The sequence below is a fragment of the Ischnura elegans genome, chromosome 2, assembly GCF_921293095.1.
Source record: "Ischnura elegans chromosome 2, ioIscEleg1.1, whole genome shotgun sequence".
In the NCBI taxonomy this organism is placed as follows: domain Eukaryota; kingdom Metazoa; phylum Arthropoda; class Insecta; order Odonata; family Coenagrionidae; genus Ischnura; species Ischnura elegans.
In genome coordinates this window covers 67,527,087-67,551,517 of record NC_060247.1, presented here as the reverse complement: position 1 = coordinate 67,551,517, position 24,431 = coordinate 67,527,087, and the positions used below count along the sequence as shown (strand labels likewise).

Here is a 24,431-nt window from a genome sequence, read left to right as displayed (position 1 = left end):
TCTCATTGTCCGAATGTAACGGTGTCCGATGGAGAGGAGTGGGCGTAGCGGAGAAAGACGAAACGGTGTCATCGTGGCCACGATCAGGGTCGTTTATTTCGGAGGGACTAACAGCTCATTATTGATGACGGTCATTAACGTCGGTCACACTCACGAAGACGGGGTGACACGGATAAAAAAAAATTCATTTCGTATCCCGACAGAGACGAAGTGGTAGATTTCGGGCTTCTTGTCCGTTTCATGAAGTTGATGAACTTCTTTTGCTGACATAGCACGGAGAGAAATTTTGAAAAAAAAGTGCGCTGTGCCCTGTACAACTCTCGAATATGGGGGGCGAAAGTATATTTAAATGTTGCGGGGTTATGAACGATGAGTTTCCTTGGGTGAACTCCGGTTAGAGTTAAGAGTGTTCAAATCAGAGGTCAAACATTTTGGTAGCTATAGAGGTTTAATGTTTTCCTCTTGAGTAATATGATATGTAATAGCATTTTTTCTTAAGCTTGATACTCTTCATTGTGTCTTTGAATATTTATATTACGTGATTTTCGAGAATTGTTTTGTGGACCTTATTCGAGAATTATTATCGATTTTTTCTTTAATATCAGTTACTTCGTAAGGCAAAGGTGTTGGAAAAAATTAAGAACCTTGGTAAAGATTCAACTGTTATTGTGGACTAATTGGGTCAAATATGTTATTGAAGTACAACCAAACTGCTCTTACTCAAACCGAAGGTTGACTTGAGAAGGTGAGGGTAGAGCTCACCCCAGATCAAGCCTCTTACCTGTGATACCACTTATTCAGGGTAGAAGTGCCGGTTACTATCCTTGGGCCACCTCACACTTCCAGGATTTGTTTTTGGTATTTTCCGACCGCCCTGAACCCGGGATTCTTCGATCAGGAGCCCAAAACACTACCTACGAGCCTCTTATTAGGCCACCATACCAACCATACTCCCCGAAATAAGTAAAATAAATCGATTTATTTATTTATCCCCATACCACCAAAAGCAGTTCTATGTGTCCTTTTACATCGGGGTTTTAAACATGTAAACAATTTTAACGTACCCAAATCACCATGCCCTGGATAGGGGACATCTACATAGGCTGGACTTCAACCTGCGACCTCTTGGTTGGCAATAGAGGACTTCACCCCGCCACCGATGCCTGCGGGGTAAAGTTAGATATTTAAAAATAAATATGTTTTGTCGATAAATCAGGTACTGAAGGTAGGAGAGTTAAAATCCCAGCAACTCTCAATTTTGGAGTACAAGAGGTTTTGGTAGCTGTTCAAAAATCAAAAAACGTTTAATTTGGGTTTTTTTTTGGCCGACTAGTTGAATCTCGGTTTGGTAAGATTGAGGATTTGTGCGTTGCTACAAGTTTAGACAGTGTTTTCGTCATTAGCGTATCGTGTCCACTTATCACCCTCTCTTGTGGACTTCGCCTCTGGGTAGGGTGGCGTCTTATATTACTCGAGCGGAAGGGAAGGAAGGATAAAGTAAAGCGAGCCTTGAAGTCCTTTTCAGGATCAAATCTGCCCCTTAAGAGAATTAAGCGGGGAATGTTGAGTCGACTGAGCCCCTCTTTCTCCCTCCGTTTTCTCTTAAATACAGCCCAGGGCCGCGGAAAGACGCGGTTCTTTTTTTAAGAAGGAAAGGAAGAAGCCCTTTTTCTCCGGCTCGGTACCAAATTGGCTCTCTCCTTTTCACCCTCGGAGCTTCTCGTGCCCTCTCAAGTTTCTTTCTACCCAAAAAGAAAGAGAAAAATAACCCTCACGAGCAAAAAAAATATTGGCTCCACCCAAAAAAGCAGACGCTTCCACCCTCTTTTCCCATACGTGCCTCATCATGTTTTCCCTGTAGTCAGTCATTAATACTTCCCTTTTGTTTTGTTTCTTTCTAGGAATTTTTCGGATCCCGGAGACGGCTGTGATGAGGCTTTGCGGACCGTGCAGATGGAGGTTTAAGGAGAGGTGAGTTGTTTTTTCTTCCTATGCATCGCTCATGGTTCGTAATGATGTATCCAGCACTTTTTTTGTAAACACTGCTTAGTATTACCCTATGTAATTGCACACACATCAGGTAAAGGTTAGTTCTTATGTGTTTATACATGTGCGTATACAGGGGCGCAGCTAGAAATTAAGCCTGGGGGGGGGGTTAGTTGCAACTAATACCAGGGTGTGTGGGGGTATGGAATACCCACCAGGATAAGTGGTAGGTGTGAGATTAATGAATTGTGGAATTTTAAAGATAAATGGTTCAAAATTGTGAGTTTTACGTCTTTCTGAGGGATATTTTATTAATCCTTACGCTATTCTATTGGTAATATCAATCCAATTTAGTAAAATGGATTAAACTTAAAAATTTCTCTGAGCTCTGGGGGGGTTTTATCCCCCAAAACCCCCCCCTCGCTGCGCCACTGTGCGTATTGTTTTTATGTACTGTAATTATTTTTTAATTATTGTTTTTAACTTAAATCTCTCATAATCATACCCATGTCTCTCCAGGGGCGCCTTCACCTCATTGTTATATGACAGTCTGTAAAAAAATTTCGGGGAGTTTTTGAGGGCAGGAAGTATATTTCGGGGGATGTTCACGGGGGGGGGGGGGGGGGAACTGTGATAACAGCGTCTCCTGAACATTTCGGGGGGGGGGGGGGGGGGGGGAATGAACCTCTGGATCACCCCCCGCTCGCCATGTTATGTGACCGTGAGGTAAAATCATGACATTTTGTGCGCTTAAAATTTTGCTCCTTATTGCTTAGTATAATGCTCTAGAGCAGCATTCATTATGCGATAAGCTTCATGCAGTTCGTACATCGTCTCCTTCGCAATCTTTCGAGTTAGGTATCGAATTTCATTCGACATTGATTTAGATAGTGGCCATTCAAACTAAATACAGCGTATGATAATGTAATGTGTGACCACTGGTATAGATATAGCAATGGTTCTTTAGGTGGACTTCTTTCTCCTGGCGATAACAAGGGGCAGTTTGTACTCACGTACCTTATCCCATCCCTCCCTGGCCCCGCTTCGCTTTTGTCGAGTCCCGTGGTCCATCCCAATAAACCCGTCGCAACGTCTTTATTGCCTTCTCCGCCCCCGTCTCCCATCAATTCATGCTTCTCCGGCCATGTCGCCATCCTCCTCCTCTTCAACATCTTCCGATCGCGTCCCCTCCCTTTCTCCCTTGTCGGGTCCACGGGCATTTTATTAGGGCGCGACGATATCCGTCCTTTGAATCCGGGGACCATATCCTCCCATATAGTCTGCCAGTCGTACCCATAATTTCTGGTCATCCCCGCCCATTCCTCGTTCGTGTCCTTCCTCCTCCATTTGCCCCCTTTCCTCATCCCCTCTCTCTCTATCGCTTTCTGCGATTCTAGGAAAGCGGTATCTAAGGTTTCCTCTACCCGGTGATCCTTTTCTATTGCCTTTCCGGAGAACCGTGGGCTACTATCCATAATTGCAGTTTCATATTGTGATAAAAACTAGCAATTTTCCACGATCGTAAAATTTAGAGTAGAATCGAGCGTTAGGGTGCGTCGACGGCTAAGTCATTTACACCACTACTCAGTAATTTTATTCAAATCGTATATTAAAAGGATCATTACTGCACGATTTATTTGCATAAAATAGATAGGAACTTATAAATTTTATTAAACAGACCTATTTCCTTGAGAAAAAAAATTATGTAATTCAAATTGGTAGGGTGGTCTCCTAGGAGGGACCCCCTCTATATTGTAAAATTTATTCCGACCTAGGTTTCAATGTACTACTATATCATCTGTGTATTCACCATGAATATGTCTTCTTGATGTCATCACATTGGTGATGCTTCAATGTTACTACATCATGAAGACACCTTGAAGATGATGTAAGAACATTGAAACCTAGCTCGGAATAAATAATTTATAATCGTGGAAAATTGCTACTCTCTATTTCAATATGGAAGAATTCCACTCCGTCACGCTTGAATCCTGGGATTTTATTCATTAAAGTTTCGATCATGAAGAGGAAAACTGAACTGTTTGTTTGGTAATGTTTTAAATGTTATTCATTTAGACGATGCATGTTAAATAAGTATCAGCTATTTGTACGATTTATCCTTGTAATCTCTAGAGTAACCTGAGCTTCGGGAATGGCACGCCAAGGTTTTTGCAGTGTACCCACGTTGTTTTCTCGCGAGGCGGCCTTAGTTTGAATTGCGCTTCCCTTGTTATTGACTGCAATGGAACCGTTTGTGAGTTGACGCAAACTTCATTTGCCTCGCCCTGGTAGTGTTTACGCTGTGATCCACAGCTTTTTGCGCGCTTCGCTTTTTATCTTGTGTCCACAGATAGGTATCCTTTCGTGCTGACTGCAAGAGTTCTCTCGTTAGCATTGAAGTAATAGTTTATCAGTGGTAAATTGGACGGGAGTAAAGTTCCTCGTCGATTTACTCTGTAATTAGGCATTCTCAATTTAAAATGCCCGGATGCCGGAACCGAGTATTCATTTTTACCTGAAGAGCGAGGGAGAGAATTTCAATCTAGCTTCAAAGGCATACGGAAGGCGTAGTTCCGCTTTCATGCAACCCCTTCCTAGTACATGAAACAAACGAGTCGTTGATTCGTAGAATCTACGTACGCTGAGCTTGATACGCAAGAAATTCGTTGAGCTCCATATTTTTTTCCTCACCTCTTGGGTTAGTTGTCAAAATCATTCGGTCAATAAATAAACTGTTGCGAAGAACATCAATTAAATTCCCATCTTTCAATTTACTTTTTCATTAATTGAGGGGTATATTTTTATTCATGTTAGCGTAGTGCAGAGATGGGGCTAAGCAGAGAAAACTGTGTCAAAACACTATCTGGAGCTTTGAATGGGTATGGATTGAATAAACGCTTTTTCAGATATGACCGTCTGTGTTTGCAAATGATAACTTTTCCTATTTTGTATTTCCCTGTACAAGATATCTACAACGAAAACACAAACTTGTCATTCAAAATTATTTCCAACTATTATGTCAGATGAGTACTAATTCCGTCACAGGTTGGTATTCATATGGATTTGGCTTAAAAATAATGGGTTATTTCATTTGCTGGACATTATTTTTCTACCCAGATGTTTTTTTCGCGTTAATATTTTTCCAAGATTTTCCAATCCTTCATCCTCTGCTGTGACACCTCTGTTTTTTTATGTCTCCGCTGTAATTGACCTTAAATGACTTGTTTGATTTGTTTTTCATGGTTTGAAGTTCTGTCTTCATAGTATTATTTCTCATTTAGTTTTTAAGCTTTATTCGTCATTATATTTTTCTTTCCACGAATATTTTCCAATGGGTCGTGTGAATTGAAACCGACACCTTGCAATTGGAATCCATTGTCTAAATATCACACCTACCGTATCTTCTCATGGTATCCCCATTGATGAATGATAAATATATGAAATCTTCTTCTTGTGTTCAAGTAATACTAAAAAATATGTGGTGATATTGATGGGTGAGTTGTATCGTGATCCAAGTAAATCTATTTAAAGTGCAATATGGAAAGACCGCTAGTGTGTAATGTAATGGGATTATTATTTTCTGCAATATTATCAGCCATTGCTTTGAAGTTTGAGTATCCCCATTCGCTAGCGCTAATACGCTGCGTTCATCTATTTTTTCTTTTAACTTTCAGCTTGATTCCAAAGGTTGCTTGGGAATGCTACCGGTTATTGTGATTACATTTGAAAAAATAAGACTTTTCCAATTAGTCGTGATCGTATTACATTGTTTCAAGTGGGTATTATGGTGGAACATTAATGAAAATCGTTAGAAATTCAATTTCAACCGCAGCAATGCTATTAAATTCCAGTCTGAATGGGTTCCTCTTAGCGCGGTAGTCATCATCAATAAGCTAAGAAGTGTAGAAAATCAATTTCCTGATAAAGCGATGCAAAGGAAAAGATAAAAATTTTGACTTCAAGAGAATGAAATTATAATTCATCTTTCGAACAAAATTTTCTCATCAGTGCGAATACTCTTATCTGTGGTGATGGTGCTTTAGAATTGAGTTCAGATTCTTGTTAATGTTTCTTCGTGGAAATTGCAGTTATATTAGGCCTTGTTATGATTTTTCCTCTACCTTTTTAATCAACTGCCTCATGCAACACCATGAGAATTCAATTTCCAATTTGATTTGAAAGTTGAGGATTTTATGATCTGTTCTAGTACGAAGGTAATACCATTTGCTGCGTATTGCAGTGGTATCACCTTGGCAATCATTAATTTCTATGGAATCATTAGGTACTTTTTCGAGCAGCGTTTCCTTCGTGTAACGTCGCGACGTCGGAAAGAGTGAGGGATGGTGATCGGATTGAGAGGAAAATAGTGCCGCGTTCTGCGCCTCATCTTTTTTTCAGCTCGTTCGCCATTGACGCAATTCCAGGAAAGGAAATCTGGATCTCGAGCAGGCGAATGGCTGGAGGAAAAAACAGCGCGACTGAATCGCATTGCTTTCCGTTTCGAAAGGCGGGACGGCCGTAGTATTCTCTCGCGACCTTGATCACCGATTTGCAGGGAGAGTGAGTGGACATCCCGTATGTGTGACGGTGCATCCGTGGACATCCTTCCCGTGTCTCGCTGCGACCGCTCCTTCCTATTTGCGGCTGTGATTTCAGTACCCTCCACATCCATCACTCCTCATTTGCTCCAATATCTCTCAGGGAAACAGTCGAAATAAGTAATTGCAATTTTCCACCGTTATATTATACGAGTGCTGTTTTTTTCAACATCCGAAACTTGTATGGTGCTATGCAAAAGCACCATACAAGCCAGAGGCGGGTACTGATCGGATTGGGCAACTGCGCGTCCTGCGCAGCACACGTCATTTCTGATCGTAAGTTGTTAGTTTAAGATTAATGGTAATCTCATTAACTACACTGCCTCAATTGATTCTCCCGCCATGTGTGCACTGCGGAGCGACAGCCAGTAAAATTCGCCGAATGGCTTCAGCATTGACGTGTCTTGTCTTTAATGTCGTTTAAAGAGATTTTTTTTTTTAATTTTAAACTTTAATACAGCTCCCTTACGTGAAAAAATACATCCATTCCCATTGAAAACAAAAGAAGAGACATGCTGATTTCTGAAAGTGGTTTGATCCATAAAAACGCCCCTCATCTCAGCGCGGATGCAGTCCAACTGCTCCTTAAGAAATTTCAATGGGACATTTTCGATCTTCCACCGTGCAATGCCGAACTAGTGCCGTGTGACTTTTACGCTGATATGAAGATGTTGCTAGGAGGGAAGCGTTTTCAAACGGGCGATGATCTTCAGGACAAAGGAAAAATTCATTGGAAGTCATTGGCGGCAATATTCCATGAAGAAGGTATAGTAAAGCTTGTCCACAGGCAAGACCAATTTCTCGATCGTCGAGCGCTTCTGTCGAAAGGACTCCACAAGTGTGATTAATATTTAGCAATTAAATAATATTTAATCTATCACTTCGTCTTCTGTTCATGACTCATCGGAGGTTGAAAGAATAACGGCCCTCGTATTATAACAGGGGATGATGTAGTCTCCAGGAATCACGTAGTTAAAATTGAGACTAATGCTTCTAAATTTGAAACAAGAAGTTAATATCTGTCTCGCATGCACTTGAAATATAATTTCATTAGAGGATGGCGTGTTGCTAAATCATGTTCTATCCCAACGTGAATTATGCCTTGAAATACAATGCAAAATATACATCATCTTCAAGGTGATGTAGAAACATTATAACCTAGATCGTAAAAAATTTTATGATCGTGGAAAATTACGAGTAGGTATTTATTTCATTATGGAAAAATTCCACTCCATCACGCTTGAATCTTCGGATTTTATTCTCAGGGAAACGTTTCCCAGCACTTATTTAGAGAAAATTGCCAGAGATGAGGCCAATGTGGAGCATGGTCTTGTGCGGTTTCGAAGGGAGTTCTCCTTCACTAAAGGAAATGTTTGGTGGGCTCTGGAATGTTTGCTCTTGATATTAGCTGTGGATCATGGCCGCATATTTTTAGGAGCAACTTTATAGGCCGTATATTGAGAAATGATGGCCTGATGAAGACACTTGTTGAGGGATAAGTAGATGGCGAGAACGGAAAAGGCAGACCTCGAATAAAATACATATATGGAACAGGTAAAGAAGGATGTGAAATAGAATGAATACGTTGGTGTGAAAAGATTGGCTGATAGGAGAATTGAGTGGAGAGCTGCGTCATACAGTTCTTAGGATTGCTGACAAGTGATGATGATGATATTTTTATGATTTTTTATTGTCTCAAAAATTTGAATGTGTTCACAGTAAAGATTGAAGGAATTTTTTAATGTAGTTTCGATCGTACACTGTAATTTTAACGCAGGATGATTCGGTCACTGCTATTCTTTTTATTCCCAATTTTTTGAAAGGTTATCTCTCGCCATAGCACAGAATGTGATATTATAATAAGACAGTTTTTGTTATTTATTAGTTGAAGGAGAATATACGGGTATTGCGGTATTATTGAAATTTATACGAAATGGTTACCAATAGATGCATTGTTTGTGCTTTATTGCAACTGTGTGTATAGTAAAGGTAATTTACAAATCTGAAGTTTCTCAACCAGTTATCATCTATATATGTTATTAATTATTACTAGGAAGCTGCATGAAAGGTTCCGCTTGAAATATGATGGGAAAATTAGTTCTCCTTTGTTATTTTTTTTACTTTTCTGCTTAGACTTGAAATTACTAGGTTTATGAACATATTTAAAAAAGGACTGTGATATTGGCTTAAAAAACCTCAAGATAATTCCCTTTCACACAAAGCCTGAGTTTATGCGTACCTTGTTACCGATTCATTGAATCTGCTGAACCATTGCATGGTTTAATTACGACTTTCTCCCTTGATTTAGATTTGATTCATGGAGAAAACGATTTTTTGTTTCTGGTGAGATTTTCCACTTAACATGAACTTTTCCTGTAGATAATCGTGTTTCGTTTAGTTTATTTGAAAATAAAATATACATGGGCTCCACTACCTGTAATGTAAATAAGCTTGTTTTTCCCCAGGCCTGAGAAATCTTCTGATAATCATCAATCTTGCTTTAATATTTGTAAATCTGTCGTTTACGAATAAGTTTAATTTGAAAAATGAATTATTCAGCGGAGGTAATTAAATTTACCCTCTGAATCTCATTATAGCGGCAATGTAATTTTTAATAACATTTTTACCTAAAGGTATCGCATTGTAACTGGGGATGATGAATTCCCCATGCGTAGTTAATATTGCCACTAATGATTTCAAACTTGAAACTTTTTAAGTGATTTTCTGTTACGCATGTGCATACTTGGAATATTCACTTCCATAGGAGGATTGTGTGATGCTAAATCATGTTCGATCCCAATGTGAATGGTTGCTAGAAAGATGACGCAATGATCGTAATTATGGCAGTGATTGTTCTGAAACTCGTTCTGAATAAGTCCTCGCTGAGGAAAAATTGTGCGTTCATGTTGATAATTTCCAATCGCTATTCTCCATCAATCTTCGTTAATTAAAAAAAAAGTTTTCCCTTGATATTGCATTATAAAAATGATTGCATTTGCACGCGAACTTTCAAAATATTTATACATAGAACATTTTGTAAGCTAACCTGTTATTTGTAGGTTTTTTCTTAACATTACAATTAATAGTTTTTTTCGCGAATGAATCAATAATTACAGTGAATGCTCTCTCGAACTCAAGAGGGGGCTCAATTTTAACTGGTTGGCTCAATCAATCTGGAACCCGCACCACAGTTCCAGGTGAAAGCAGAGAGAAATCTAAAATACATTCCAAATGTAATGTCTAATGTGTAATTGTGCGATTTTGTGTCTAATGTGTCAAGTGCGGGTTTACATTGAGATCGATCGACTAAAAATTATGGTCACTGAATCTCTTCAGGAGCTTTTTTTTTAATATGTAATGTAAAAACAATAGAAAATGTTAGGTGATTAGGTAAAGCGGTACTTTTAACACTAATTTAAATGAGAACTTTTATTTGGGGACTCGGATTGAAAATTTCGAAAGGATTTTACTCCCAGAACTTCTTCGTCGTTTCTATGCCCCGGTAATGTGTGAGAAATGTGAATTTAATCTAAAAAAGCTATATTTTTTTGCGAAAAACTTTTCAATAGGTTTTTCAGTAGAATTTTTAAATCTATTTGCTCCTGCAACTCCCAAGGCCTTCACTTTTCACCAGTGACAATGGATTAATTCTAGAGGCCGCTCGATAACAGTTGAAGAATGTTCTACCGAGTATTTCCCTATGAGGAAATATCGACAAGTCCCCATTCATTCCAAGGAAACGAGGAAGGTGACCCAGTAAACAAAGATTCACTTAGCGTTCGCGAGGAACGTATTTTGCGAGAAAGCGGTTGGTGTTGTTTGTAATGGAGATTTGTCCTCCGCTTGAAGTCAACTTGCTCTTACATGGCAAGTGATTTGAAAGAAGACCGAAAGAACCGCAGGAAATGTAGCTGGGAACGATAAGATTGTGTTTTAGATGTTAGCTTATGCTAGCAACGGTGTCATCGTAAATTCTCCAGTCTCCATGTGACCTTCAGTGCAGCATGCGTGGCCGACAAAGAGAGATCGCTTGTTCTAATCCATTCCTCTCTTGAAGCTTGTCGGAGTTTCATTTTGCTGCCAGTAATTGGGAGTGATGTTTCTAAATTCTTGGAAAAGCTCCATTGCCGTATTAAACAGTGGTTGGTTCTTATTACTGTATGGGGAAATGGTTAGGGATTGCGGTTTTCAAAAAGTCATATGTTGGTCAAAGTGAGAAAATTCGGTATATTTCTATCGCCTTAAATAAGTATTTCTAAGAGAAAAACCAGAGCATCGTTCGGGCTTTTTTACGCTCCTGTATTTTGATTTTTTTGAAGTGTCGTGATCTAGTGGACAGCAATAATTATTGTGTTAAGTTAATCATTCCAATGGGCATATTTTTGGAATTTCACTTCATGCCACATTTGTACGTTTCTTGATGCACTCTCCGTAAATTTTAGTTGCCAAACTTTACTTATTCAAGTTGCCATAGCTTTAGTGAGGGTTTAGAGCTTAGGGAGAAAGTCGAATTTTCCACATCTTATTACAGAATAACTCGAATTGGTGTGATAATTAGGTGAACCAATCTAAACATCTCGTAATTATAGCCAATAACGAGGGAGGTGACATTGTCTCTAGAAAGCTCCATGTTGAAAGTGTTCTAAAATAGAATGCGTGGATGCTACGCGGTCTGTGTAGTGGTTGCTGGATTATCGGTGACTCAAATCACCAATAGCGGCGCTAGCGTCCGTTCTCAAATCAGCTTCAACCTCATGCAGCAAATGTTAAACGTTCTACAAAAGTTTCCTGTGTCCTATCTCTTTGGGCTTGTGAGTTTCAGCAACTCGTTTTTTAGGCTCACGATTATTGTGATGCAGCCTACCCTTGCATGGAAATTACATTATTCAATATCATTCAAAAACTCTTAATTCATTAATATCAAATATATCAATTAATATTCTTTTCCAGAGTTATCTTTAGCTTTTGCAAAGAATGTTAATTTCACCTTGCCGTACGCGGCTTAAGCGTTTTTGGTTTTATAATTTTATACTTGAGATTCCCCTATTGCTGTTGTTAAAATTTTCTCTCTTGACAATTAATATGAAGTTACGACAATTCGTTAAAGTGTTGTAGTGTGTTTCTCTATAGTTTCTATGGATTGGTACTGCTGTGTGCTAAATATCATTGTATCGCTTTATTTGCGCAGGTTTGTTCTTTTGGATTCAATATTGCGCCGTTCGCGCCGTTTGGTATGCCGCTGTTCGTTAAGGTGAAATACAGGTTATTTTATCACAAAAATTAGTGTGACTCCATTTATTACACTACATTGGTATCACGGTGACCAGCAAGGTATTGATAATTTTATCAAAAAAATAATTGATACCCCATTTATTATCGCTTCTGTTAAGACCTAATGACGATACTTGAATGTTCCTTTCGGTTTGAGCCGTTCTGATGTCGAGTTATCACTTTCGATTTTTTCGCTCGAATCATTTGGCACGCGCTTGCTGCAACACTCCTTTCCGCCATCTCTGCGATAATGAGTCGGAAAAGGCCAAAGACTTGCAACAGAGAACGCTACTTCCTTCCTTCCTGTTTGGGAGATAAGGAGGAGTCTCGTTGGAGAATCAGTGAGGAGACCGTCTTATGAGCTGTCAGCTGTAGTGTGGCTACTAGCCGGAATGCTGCTGTGTTGTTTCGTTTCCGCGGTTTTAAATCGGTGAACATAAATCGATTCCAAATGTCTACCTGGAAAAGGAAATTTAATTCGTCATCCGTTCGACCGGAAGCCCGTGGATTCCTTGTGGCAGATATCGAGGGTATTTGTTAAGGTAAAGTTAGCATCCGATTACTCAGTGTATGTGAGCATTCACTCATCACCTTTGTGATTTCCATGCAAGGGTAGGCTGGATCACAATGACCGTGTACCGTGTCGCGGCATCCGCGAGTTTCAAATAAGAGTTGTGGTAATTGTCAAAACCAAAGAGATAGTTCTCAGCAAACTTTTGCAGAACGTGTACCATTTGGTGTGTGAGGTGTTTCTTTCTGGTTTCTAGTAGTTCATCCTTTGGTGTTTTTCATCCACCTATACGGTAGAATGGTACACCTTGTGTTCCAGCCTTAATATGCAAGGGAAAACCTCAGATGTAAATTTGTCAACCCAATAAATTCCCCATAAATTGAGAACATTCTGGTCAATGGTATTTGTCCAGCCTATAAATTTTCTAGATATTGGAAATTAATAGTGAATCATACCTGTCAAACATGTGTGTACATAAAAACCGAATATCTGCTATAATGTTACATACTATATGTTCAGTACAGCGTATCTAAGGCTCCGGTATGGAGCATTTTTGACCTATGTATTGCACCCATTAATTAGATAAATGAACGTAAATTCTGGCCGGAAATTCAAAAATAAAAACTTTCATTTTACTCTTGTCAATTTCCATACTTTTGCTATAATCTTATCAACCTATGTGCAGTATATGTTCTATGTGTAGGGCCTCAATTTTTTTTACTGTCAATTCCTGGTGAATATGGTCGTAAAGAATAAATGATCCTCGGTTGCAGGTGATTTGGAGATGATATCATATTCTTTTGTGGCATTCAGCCCAGCCCGTCCGCTTCCGTCGGATTGGAAGGAATCTTGTGTCTTTTTTATACTGTGTCCGAGACAACGCTTTTCCCCGTTAATGGACCATTTACTGGCTTTTCGATTTCGGCCTCCTCTGAAGTGACTTCGTGAAATATTTGAGAAGAATTCTGCCGCGCCTGCTTGCTTCCGGTGTTATTTTTGCGGTGAAGACGGATTCTCGCCTCCGTCACCTGCCTTTGAGGTCCCCGAGGGCGATTATTCATCTTCAGCTGCCTTTTATTGCCATACGTAACATCCTAAACAATGGAAAATGAGATTTCTCCGTTGAAATCAGAGTTTAGTCTGTTCCAAACTTCCGTGATGATGCAGGTATGAATAGGTGGTATTAGCATTTATGATTTCTCTGTTGTAGAGGCAAGATGAAGTCTTACTGTAGAATGGTTGCAGTCCACCGGTACCACTGTCCTACGCTACTCATTACCGATACTCGGCTATACGAACTATCTACTTTTTTTTAGTCAGGTGCTTGCTCTAGAAATGCACTTAGTATGTTATGGTGGACCCTATAGTAGAAAGTTAGTTATCTTTAGACAGAGTTTTAGACGGTAATAATGAGTAAAATAATATATATACCGAGGCAGTTATGAAATTTCAACTTAATTTAAGGCAAAAAAGTTTACTTTTGAGAAATTTATAACGAGAAATAAATATCCCATTAAATTATCCTATAAATATAGGGGCGAAAATATCTCATGGATATTGAATCATTCCTGATAATTAAGCCTACATTAGTCTTTTTAAATAGAAAAAATATGATCCACATATGTATTGGAATACGTTAATTATTTGTACCTGATCGGTTCAAAGTATTTTTCTCGAAGATTCAAAACTGAGTTTTATTATTATCTTTTATTTTTCTTATTCAGGATTATAAAAATGAAATAACGCCATTTCCTCTGTGAAAATAACTTGAAATTGACATTCATCGTTAAAATCAGGCTGGTGCTTCTGTTTGCCTGATGTTAGTTTCCATAATTTTGGTGTAATATTAGAAATATAAGTCAGCCTCAAGAAATATGAAGATAAAATGACTAAATCGATTCGCATATGTTCTGGTGAAATAGTTACCTGCTCCCTATCATTTTCCCCTTTGGCATCCCCGGCTTGTATCATGATAGGCTTGCGTGTCCTTCTGGAAGTGGATCAGAAAAATTGAACTCGGCTTCAATCATCTGACGGCTCACACGGAAGGATTTTTCCCTGGAGCAGCCGAACACCATTTTCCGTTCCCTCATCAATTTCGTAACAGTGGTATCTGTACGTGGCGTCGTCTGCTCCGATTCTTGCGTGAGCAGACGGCGGACACCTTGAAGGAAATATGCTCTCGCTTTCGCATCCCACGACGTATACGAAACAGTTATGCATTTGAATTGAATGAACGTCTCGGAGATTACCATAGGTAATTACGTTTTTCCCATACCAGGTCGCCTATCGGAATGCGCAACGCGCGCGGAAGCTCTGTATAAGCGCGACCCCTTTATTCTTTTTCCCTTCCAGAAGTGCTAGCGGTGATTAAAATTGGTCAGTAGGACTTATTATTTTGGTCATTAATAACCTCTCCATACCATCTCGTCGAACTGTGGCCGTTGCATAACTATAACGCAGAAGCGATATGTTATGCGATTCGTGAACGAAATCGTGTGAATGAAAAAAATTGTGGCAATATGGGAAGTGATCATCGGAGAATGACTTTCATTCCATCTGTCTGGGAATAAGGAATTAAAATCTGTCAGTAGATATCTTGAGGGAAAGGATAACTCCATCGTGGACTATACGAACTCGCCCACGCTTGAGGTTAATTTTCCTGGATTTGGCAATGCCTATGCCATCATTTTCGCTTAATTCTTCGCGAAGACTGTACTTTCCATGTTGTGTGTTGAGCAAATATTTTATACGGACGCATCAACACGACTTTTAATTACCAAGGCCTCTTATAGGACTCAGCAATAGTTCGCCATTATAAGAAAGTAGATCGTTCGAGAATAATTGTTCACATAGCGAGTGATAAAAGCGTTTTTTTAAAGTGGAAATACACCAGCAAATGTAATACGCGACTGCTCGATTTCTTGCCGTTAAATCGGTGCGCATTAATCTCTTACAATGAGCGTAAAGATAAATTTGAAATGTGTAATATATATTCAAATAAAATATATATGCTTCAAGCGACATCTAGAGTGTTTTGCGAGGGTTAACTTCTCACCAACTGCGTTATGATCCTGTAAAGGATCAAGTGCTGAACATGCTCAATATGAAAGGAGAAAGAGAATATGAGGAAATTTTTAAAAAGCATTGTAACATTTTGGTTTATTAAAATTACAAAGATGAATAAAGAACGATTATTAATAACAGTAATGAAGGTAAAGGTTGCCGGCCTCGGTGGCGGCGTAACGTTCTCGCCTGCCAAACAAGAGGTCGCGGGTTCGAGTCCCGCCTGGGTAGGTTTCCCCGGTCCAGGGCATGGTCGTTTGTGTACGTTTACTTGTTACATCTGTTGAACACCCCGGTGTAAAATGGCCAATAAGAGCTGTATCCGGTGGTTTGAGAAAAAAATTTAAAAAAAAATTAAAATTAAAGCAAGCGGATATATTTGCGATGAATAATTTTAACATAACTTTGACACTAGTTTGATCTTCGTGAGGGAAAAGAAAACGATAACTTTTATTTTTGATTGTCAAAAGTATCTATTTAAAAATTTCTAACTACTAAAAGTAACTAAAAAAGTAAAAATATAATTGTAATTTTTTTCGATCACTAAGATAGACTTATTAAATTTCTAAGACTTATAAAAAGTGGGGAAAACATTAATTATTCATTAGTGATGTATGAATTGTATTATAAGTTCTTAGGTCGTTGGAATCTCTTGTCATTGAGAAAATGGCATCTACTTGAACTTATGCATGCTTTAAAATTGAAAATTTTATATCATTAACGATTTCGCGTCTTAGAAATAAATTTTGCTGTGGAATATAATGCTACCTTCAGTGATCATCTGTGAATTGGGGGAATCGCATCATTTCGTTGAGGAGTAACGAGAACGGCCGTGGGAGAAGGGAAAACGGATTCGGGAACTTGCTATTCGAAATGTATAGCCTCTTTCGTCCATGTCCATTCACCTCATCTCTCTCGTTTTTCGCATCGCGGCCGTTCGTGATTTACCTTCTCGAAGGAGTTTTGCCCAGTTTGGTGACGCGGCGGTCGATGGCGCCACCGATAGTTGTAGCGCTCACTCATTGCGAATGAGCCAGGCGCGACCCTCTTCTTCGGCGTGACAAGGACGCCCGCTTTTGGGGTGTCGCTGCATTCCATCAGCTGAGGGAGGACACACTGAATACACACATGGTCGTTTTACATTAATCACTAGAATTTACATACATACATTTGCAGACATAATATTTACAATACGCGAGGTTAAACATTTAATATAAATATTCCACAAATTAAATTTAAATTTATATGCTTACATTAGCATGCATTAGTTTGAGGTTGAAGAGTCGAATGGAATATTCCACAAATTAAATTTTGAACAAGTGCATCAGGACCGAGCTTTTGATTCTTACATATTGTCTCTCAGATCTTTTATTCCGATGGTTGGTGCGGATAGGAGACGTCGATAGGAGATTTCATTGCCCTGAGAAAGTCTGCGGCAGAGCATCAGTGACAGAATTGTTGGTATATACATTATAAACAGTGACGCAGATTTACCCAAATGAAGATCGCTGAAGATACATTATAACTAATTGATTATTTAAAATACTCAGTGATTCAACCGGAAAGTTGGGTGAGGTTAGAACTGACCCCAAACTTATTCACTCAATCCCCTTCGCCTACCCAGGATTCGAACCCGTAACTTATTGGTCTGTAGCCAAGCGCTCTATCCAGTAGGCTGTGAAACTCTCCATATTAATTGAATATAAGGATAGAATTAGCAGTATGCTAATCAAATAATATTAAGAATTTTCAGCATATTGTGACGCATACCACACTTGCTTTTCGATGAAGTTAACCCAGCGTTATTTCTAGGAGAGCCAAACTTGAAGATTTTTCATTGAGCAAATGTGTACATTTTCAGGTAAATCACAATTATAATAGAAGCTTTATATTCAACCATTTCATTTCGCTACGTAAAATGATTATGAATTCATATATATCTTTTATGAGCTGAGAATTCCCTGTGCACACATCTTCAAATGATGTTTCTTCATGTTACTCATAAGCAACACTGGGTAAAAAAGGGTTAAGCACTCCTGGTATACGTCGTGCCCTTAAGGATTTCAGAGTTGCGTCCAAGGAGTCTGAATAGAGGAGGCAGAATTTCATCCCATAGAACGGTGATTTCTGTTGCCGTTTCGGTCGCATTTTAATATGTTTACAAAAATGTCCGTGGCGCTGTGATTAGTACAATGCGATCCAATTTTTTTCCAATATTTTGCCGTACATTTGTTAATGATTGCGAGGTACATCATTAAACTTTTATGAATTTGTTAGATCACATCATTATGAATATAAATTTTTATTAACACCCCTAATTATACCTTATTTTCCCGCGAAACTAGGATCAATTTGTACGTTGGCGACGCGAGTGGCGACTTTTTTTAAAGCCCATTTAAATACGCTGTGCGTGGGAATACATTTGGAGGAACACTTGAGGATCCTCTTTTGTAATATTCGTGGTTGCGTCTTTCAGGTTGAGTGTGGTATCAGTTACGCGGTCGAGGTATAGAAAGAGAGAGGGTGAGTGGAAGCCGTATTGAGGTTTTAAATATTCCAGCCTCGGTGCTCTATAGCGATGTCATTTAGGGAGCGGCCATCGAAGGAATTATTCATCCCTTGTCCAGTCGTGTTGAGTGACCCCGAGAACGTGTTTTCTATATTGCTTTCTCGATTCATTGTCTTCGGCAGCCCCCAGGGGTTGTGTGCTAGGGGTTCGGCGAATTCCTTTCTTATTTCACCCCCGAAGCTGTCTTGCGCCTCATGAGTAATTGAAAACCTGTGCCTGCTTTTTATTAGGTTTCCATTTCAATATGCACACGTTGTTATCTTCGGAATCAGTCGCGAGCGTCGACGTAAGTGTAGCAAGAGGAATTTGTACCTTATTATTATGGTTTCCAATCTCGATTTTCCATTCCAATGTAGATTTTATTTTAATGTTATTGTAATTGTCTTTATTCTAGTGTAGGCATATTATATCAGCTTTAGGTTTTGCATGGAGTAGCTATTAGTGAAGACGTAGGTTTCTACGGCTCATTGTTATCGCTCTAATCGACTTATTAATCGGTTCTAAGAACTGGTGGTAGCATCAACATTTAGTTAACTGCCAGCTCACCTGCCTATTCGCTATAATTGAAAACGTGACAAGTTAATTTTTATCTTTGAAAATTCTCTGAGGTAACTGAAAATACTGTCTTGCGAAAGCTACCTACATTTTAACTAGTGAATATTTACTTTACGTCGTAAAAAATCATGACTTCTGACGACATTGTATCGTCGAAACTAAGTACCTACTTCGTTTCCTAATGATTTGGTGCGTACGTAATCTGAGTCGTCGTTGAATGGTTAATTTTAATGAGTACTAATTAATACTGTTTATTTTCTCTTTCCATAATGAAAAACGGCTCTTCTTTTATTTATTACGTGATCCGAAAATGAGGCTCAATATTGAGATATTTAGGGTTAAACAATAGCCGGTGGAATAATTGAACTATTTCTGCCGTCCGGAATCGGAAAAAGGACATAGCCGTTAGAAAGATAGTACTACTGGCATGGCAAGCGGTTATGAATAGGAAAGAGCAGATGAGAGGATAGTCTGTGTAAGTGTAAATAAATGCCTTGTAAATAATCTTGTATCGAGCGCACCGCTCTGAGATGCAGGAGGGTGAACGCTAGGTAAAGAGAGTAAGATTATGTTGATAATGACCACTTGGTCATAATCTTGGTCATAATCGTGGTCTTGGACCACATAATGACCATCTTGAGATGTGATTTTGGAGAAGGAAAAAGATAGGATGAACGAGAAAAGGAAGGGGACGAGGAAAAGTCTGACAAGGTGTACATTGCATGGGAACAGTTGGGGTGATGAATTATTTTGGTGTGCTGTCTTCAATTTATACCAACGTTTGACAATTAGATGAGATGTAATATGTATTGATGACTCCATAAGCTACTTGTGATGAGTGAACTCTATATCTGGCTTGTTTTCTCTCTCACGACCAGCATTGCGGGCTGAGGCTTAACTGTGATGCTGGCATCAGGCTCATTCTTGCCTCCTCTGACACTCCATTCTGTAGTCCACTTTGAGCGGTAGTTCGCTTTCACCGCGCACGTTTTAATTGATCTTCATTCCGGCTTCTCCCGTATCTCATTAATCGAAGGCCACGGCTCGGAAAGTAATCTCGGTCCCGCTTATATTCAGCTTTCGGTCCATAATGAGAGATGGTGCTCGCCTTTGAAACCCCATGGGGGAAACCATTTGGTCGCTCGGCCTTGTAGCGGGTGACTTATCCTTTGTGGAAAGATCCTTTCTCCAAGATCTATTTCTTTCTCCCCGTGAAGAGAACTGTCGACCTCCATCGGCAGCAATCATTTTTCTAGGATATTCTTACGTGGTACTCTTGATGGAGACTCAGCGGTGGCCGTGATGGACTTGTGGAGTAGCCGGTCTCATCTACTTTTAGACCAAAACACACAGAACAAGGATTTCAAAATGTCTACTGATATTCTAGAATTTTCTGCAGATGTCTATAGAACGTCATATTGACGTCTTTTGGTATTTTGAAAAATATCTGAATGTCCCCTAATCCAATGCATTCTAAACCGTAGGCGTTTCTCCCACATGTGTAGATAAAGGGGATGCCTTTCGATTGGGGTATGCAATCGATTCCATTTCAATTGCTTTTTCGGCACAACGTTTTGATGCCAGGTATGTCCCACGTGCTGAATTAAATTATATTACTTTCCACTCTCAAAGTTTGTGTTAGAATTTTTTCTAATTTTTATGCTTGACACAAGTGCTAGTGCTTTCGCATGCAGTCTTAAGCCAAAAAATTGTATGGAAAAATATCTTACACTAAATATAACCTATTAAAACGTCTTCCTTTGGCCTCAAAAGCCCTTAGACTTATAAAAGAAGTATAGTTTGTACAAACGCTTAAAAATTAATGGGTAAAAGTTATTGTATATAAATATTATATTATATATAAAAATTGGAAAGCTCTGAATTTATTAGCATTTTGATAAAAAATAATTTTCGCGTTTCAGGCCAACTCCTTAATGTCACTTACACCCATCTTCTTTCATATCACTTAATTACCTTCACCCTCGTCTTGCGAGAATCTTATTCTAGTTTTCCCCACGCGGAAATAATCAGCAGTGCGTTTTGGACTCCTTGTAATTTTATTTTTATGTTCTTTAAACTGGACCAGTGGTTCTGGTGAACACATTTATTGTAGCTGCCGTCCGTTATTTATTGGCTTCATTATCAATTTCAAATGTATCTTCCTTGGCGAAATCATCGGATGTATTGGGTGTGTATGATTTTTGCCATTGTGCGAAGGAGGCACTTGAGGGCATTTCGAGTCCTCTCGGTCATTTCAATTTGAAACTTTCTAGTCGGAAGAGAAATATATAGCTGGGGGTGTTGCTTTTCCTGCCGCAGTTTTGATAGCGATCTCTGCCAACGCCTCGCGCGTGGGTGTCCAATGGTCCATCCCCGGTCCCTTATCATTACTGCCGCCGGTTTCAAACCTGTGAAATATACGGTCGGTCGTGTCCGAGATTTTGTTTTGGGAGAATGCAATAAACGGAATTGCTTTCGTGGATGTGAATCACTTCGTGGATGTGAGTTCTTTTGTGTTCCTCCCTGCATGTATCGTTCCCTCCCGAGAAAGTCGATCTATATTTCAATCGCAATCTATTTTACCGGTTGGACTGGATTCTTTGGTGAAGTGTTTTCTCTCTCCTTAAACATCTATCGCGGTGGATGATTGTCCCTGCACACAGGCGATATTTCTGGGCCGTTACGGCTCTTGACCGAATTCCCGAGTGCTATTTTATTTCCATATGAAAGAATTTCAGGGGTAACTTCGGTAATTAGGACACGGAATACGCTTTGCTTTGAATAGTATTTAAATAAAAATTATGTATTCTTTATCGAAAGGCCCTATTGGTTATATTTTGTCAAGGTAATGTAGGTACTACATGTATCAAAGCACTTTTTTAGTGTCGAACTATCATGCTGTAATAGATTATGTGGAAATTACGATGCATATGCTTCCTGTAACATTACACATGTGTCTTCCATTAATTGTTTAGATTATTGGAATTACTCGTTGAAGGCAATCTCCATTTTATTTTTCAATTGTTTTATGTTGAAAGTATGAACTCGGTACCCTCAGCGCAATGCATTTTCCACTAGCCTTCCACTCTCTCCAAGCGGTCCACCATTCCAGGCTGTGCGCGAAATATCCCCACTGTTCTAAAAAAATAGCTCAGCGGCTATTTTATAAAGACTAGTATTCTTGGACAAGGGTTTCAACCACTTTGGTTCTTTAGCACTTGTTGAATCCTCCAATATTTCTGCGAGTATCCATGGATGGCAAAACAGGGATGGCATGTGAAACTAAAATTTTCGTTTCAAACCGGAGAGAAACGAAAATACAGGCCTAGGTTTAGTTTCGTTCCCGCGCGAAATTAAAATCTCCAATGAGTGTAGATTCAACCCCAGAGGAAACTTTACAGCCGGGAACGAAACTAAATTTAGCGAAACTCCGCTGCTCACAGTTCAGTTTCCATCCCAGAAGTTGAGAGGAGGGGGATAAGAGGGAATAGTTTCCACCCATTGCGTTCGACATACGGGTAGAGAGGTTAAAAGATTGAGCTTAAAAATCGAATAGCTAGTATGAGTTCACCGTTCTCCTGTTTGTGGTAATAATATGAGTGCCCCATGTATCTAATGGTGGTAGGCCGAACTTCTACTTCATTCAACCATACTTCGTACTCGGTGTATGGTTCGAAACTAAACTGTTCGAAGGTGAATCACATGGTCCCTCCGGTGCGAAACATTGTCTGCGTTTCATTTCGTCCCAGAAGCAGTTTTGTCTCCAATTTCATTCGACCGTGAGTTAAAGTCCCCGGATTAAAATCCATTTCGTTTCGTTTCCGCATTTCGCTCCCGGGAACGAAACTATTAAAATTTTACCGGTTTCGACTTTTGTTTAATTTCGATTGCCATCTCTGATTAAAAAGAGCCAGAGATCATGTTTTTAGGTATTAAAATTTTTGTATCCCTTGGATATTTAAGTGTGGGCATTATGGGGGACGTTTATTTCAGCTTACATTGCATGGTTCATCGATTTAGTTCTTAGCTTTTGATGTGTGCCACTTAAGCGAAAGAAATCTCACATCGTGTTACATGACATTGAATAGTCTCTTCTTATGTCATGATAATGTGTCGTATCTATTTATTTCAGTGCCCCCTGTAATAGTAAAATTCTGTGAATCATGCTGGGCATTTTTTAATTTCGTGTTTACTTCTGTTGATTTCTGTGATCTTCAAAGTATTTCCCAGGTCATGAATATCGGAATTTTATTTCTCTGGTGCATTAGCACACCGAATAGAGCTATTTTTGTGTATTGCAATGTTATCGTTGCCATCACGAGTCTCGAGCTCGCGAATGTATGCTAATGGTTGTCGCCTTTGTGTAATCCAGGCGAGTGAGATTTCTCTGATGTTGAAAGGCGGCATCCCCTCAAAGCTATCCCCATTGTATCGAGCCACCTCCTCGAGGTCAGCCGATTCTTGTGTGGGGTTGAAATTTTATCTCTATGCAGTCGCATAAAATCATCAATTCATATCGTCGATTTATCAATTGAAACTCTCAGGAAGAGTCGTACTGCGATATCAGGAGTTGTAAGACGTTTACCAGTTGCTCAGTAACAGCTTGCTGGTACTTGTGAAGTAAAACAAAGCCAAAGTCTTATTAGTTTGGACCCAACTTTTGAATTGACCATTCAATCACTTATAATTGTGTGGTAAAGATATAGCTGTCCGTTATAATATTTGTTTTAAATCTGTATTTTACGTACTGTAAAAACCTACGGATGTAGTGTTTTGTTTGAGTCGACGAGATATTTCTCAAGGATTTGGATATTTTTCTTCATTTGTATTTTTCTCGTTTTGAAAGGATAATTATCCTGTATAACTTGGGAATTTTGATGTTTTCATTGTTTTTTCTGAGTGGGCCACAGCTCTTCTCTCCAGTGGTAAGGTGGATCAATTTTTATATTCCACTGAAGTATTTTACCAATGTATCAATAGTATACGTGTGTATCGTCTAGTTAAACTTAAAATTTTATCTGATTTTGTAAAAAAATATGACCAGCTCTCTAAGTTTGTGGCCTCTGACTGTACTCGGTGAATGGCTTTCTCGTTCTTTATTTCTAACATTCGGGTGTCAAAGTCATTGATATCGATTGAAAAAAATAACTTCTAATGAAGCAAATTAAATCGATCCGTTGAAGACCATTGCACGCTTTTAAAGGGAAAGAAATCTGTCGCGTCAGTGATTCTCGTGATAGATAACATAGGTAGTGAGAACTTAAAAATGTGAAGTACTTCGCTCCGAGACGGACATAAAAACTCCTCGTCGTCCGCGAGGGTAGCGTGACCGAGAAGTAATTTCCTCGTCGTAGAATAGTCTGAGATGGAGATGTGCGCCGGCGACGCCGAACAGTAGCCCACGCAGCGGCGCCGATGATTTGTATGCTGAATAAAATATTCAAGATCACCTCTAATGTACTCATTAGTAGGATGCATACTCGATATTTAATAATAATGAAATTTATTGACACTTGAAATTTAATATCAAGCAATTCATGATAAACACCATATAACGTACTTTATAAACATTTATGAATTTTATGCACAAAAAAGAATTTATTATATAATAAATAATGTATATTTTGTAAATAATACTCACAATTTTAATTCTGCTAAGTCTGTTTGGACTTGTCAGCGGGTGCCAATTTTTACAAAGTTCATCTGCTGTGTTAAACAATAATTTTTTATGTTCTTAATCAATTGTTTTATATTAATTACCATATAATTTTATTTTTATTTTATCGTACAGTATAGAGTTGGTTTTCCTGATAATTTATTTCAATAGCTATTCCGACAGTGTCCAGCTCGCGTCGTAGAAACAATTTTTACTATC

The 24,431-nt window shown here is 39.0% G+C and overlaps 1 protein-coding gene across 2 annotated transcripts in view; it reads left to right on the top strand.

Annotated features, from left to right (window-relative positions):
• Window positions 1-24,431, top strand: part of LOC124153904 (disheveled-associated activator of morphogenesis 1) — a 500,124-nt gene that overhangs the window by 212,749 nt on the left and 262,944 nt on the right. Inside the window, exon 4 of one of the 2 annotated variants that reach the window (XM_046527301.1) lies at window positions 1,902-1,971. The gene's annotated coding sequence lies outside the window, so the exon portion shown is untranslated. Of the gene's footprint in view, window positions 1-1,901; window positions 1,972-12,251; window positions 12,398-24,431 lie in introns of those variants that run through there. The other variant, XM_046527302.1, reaches the window with a different exon arrangement.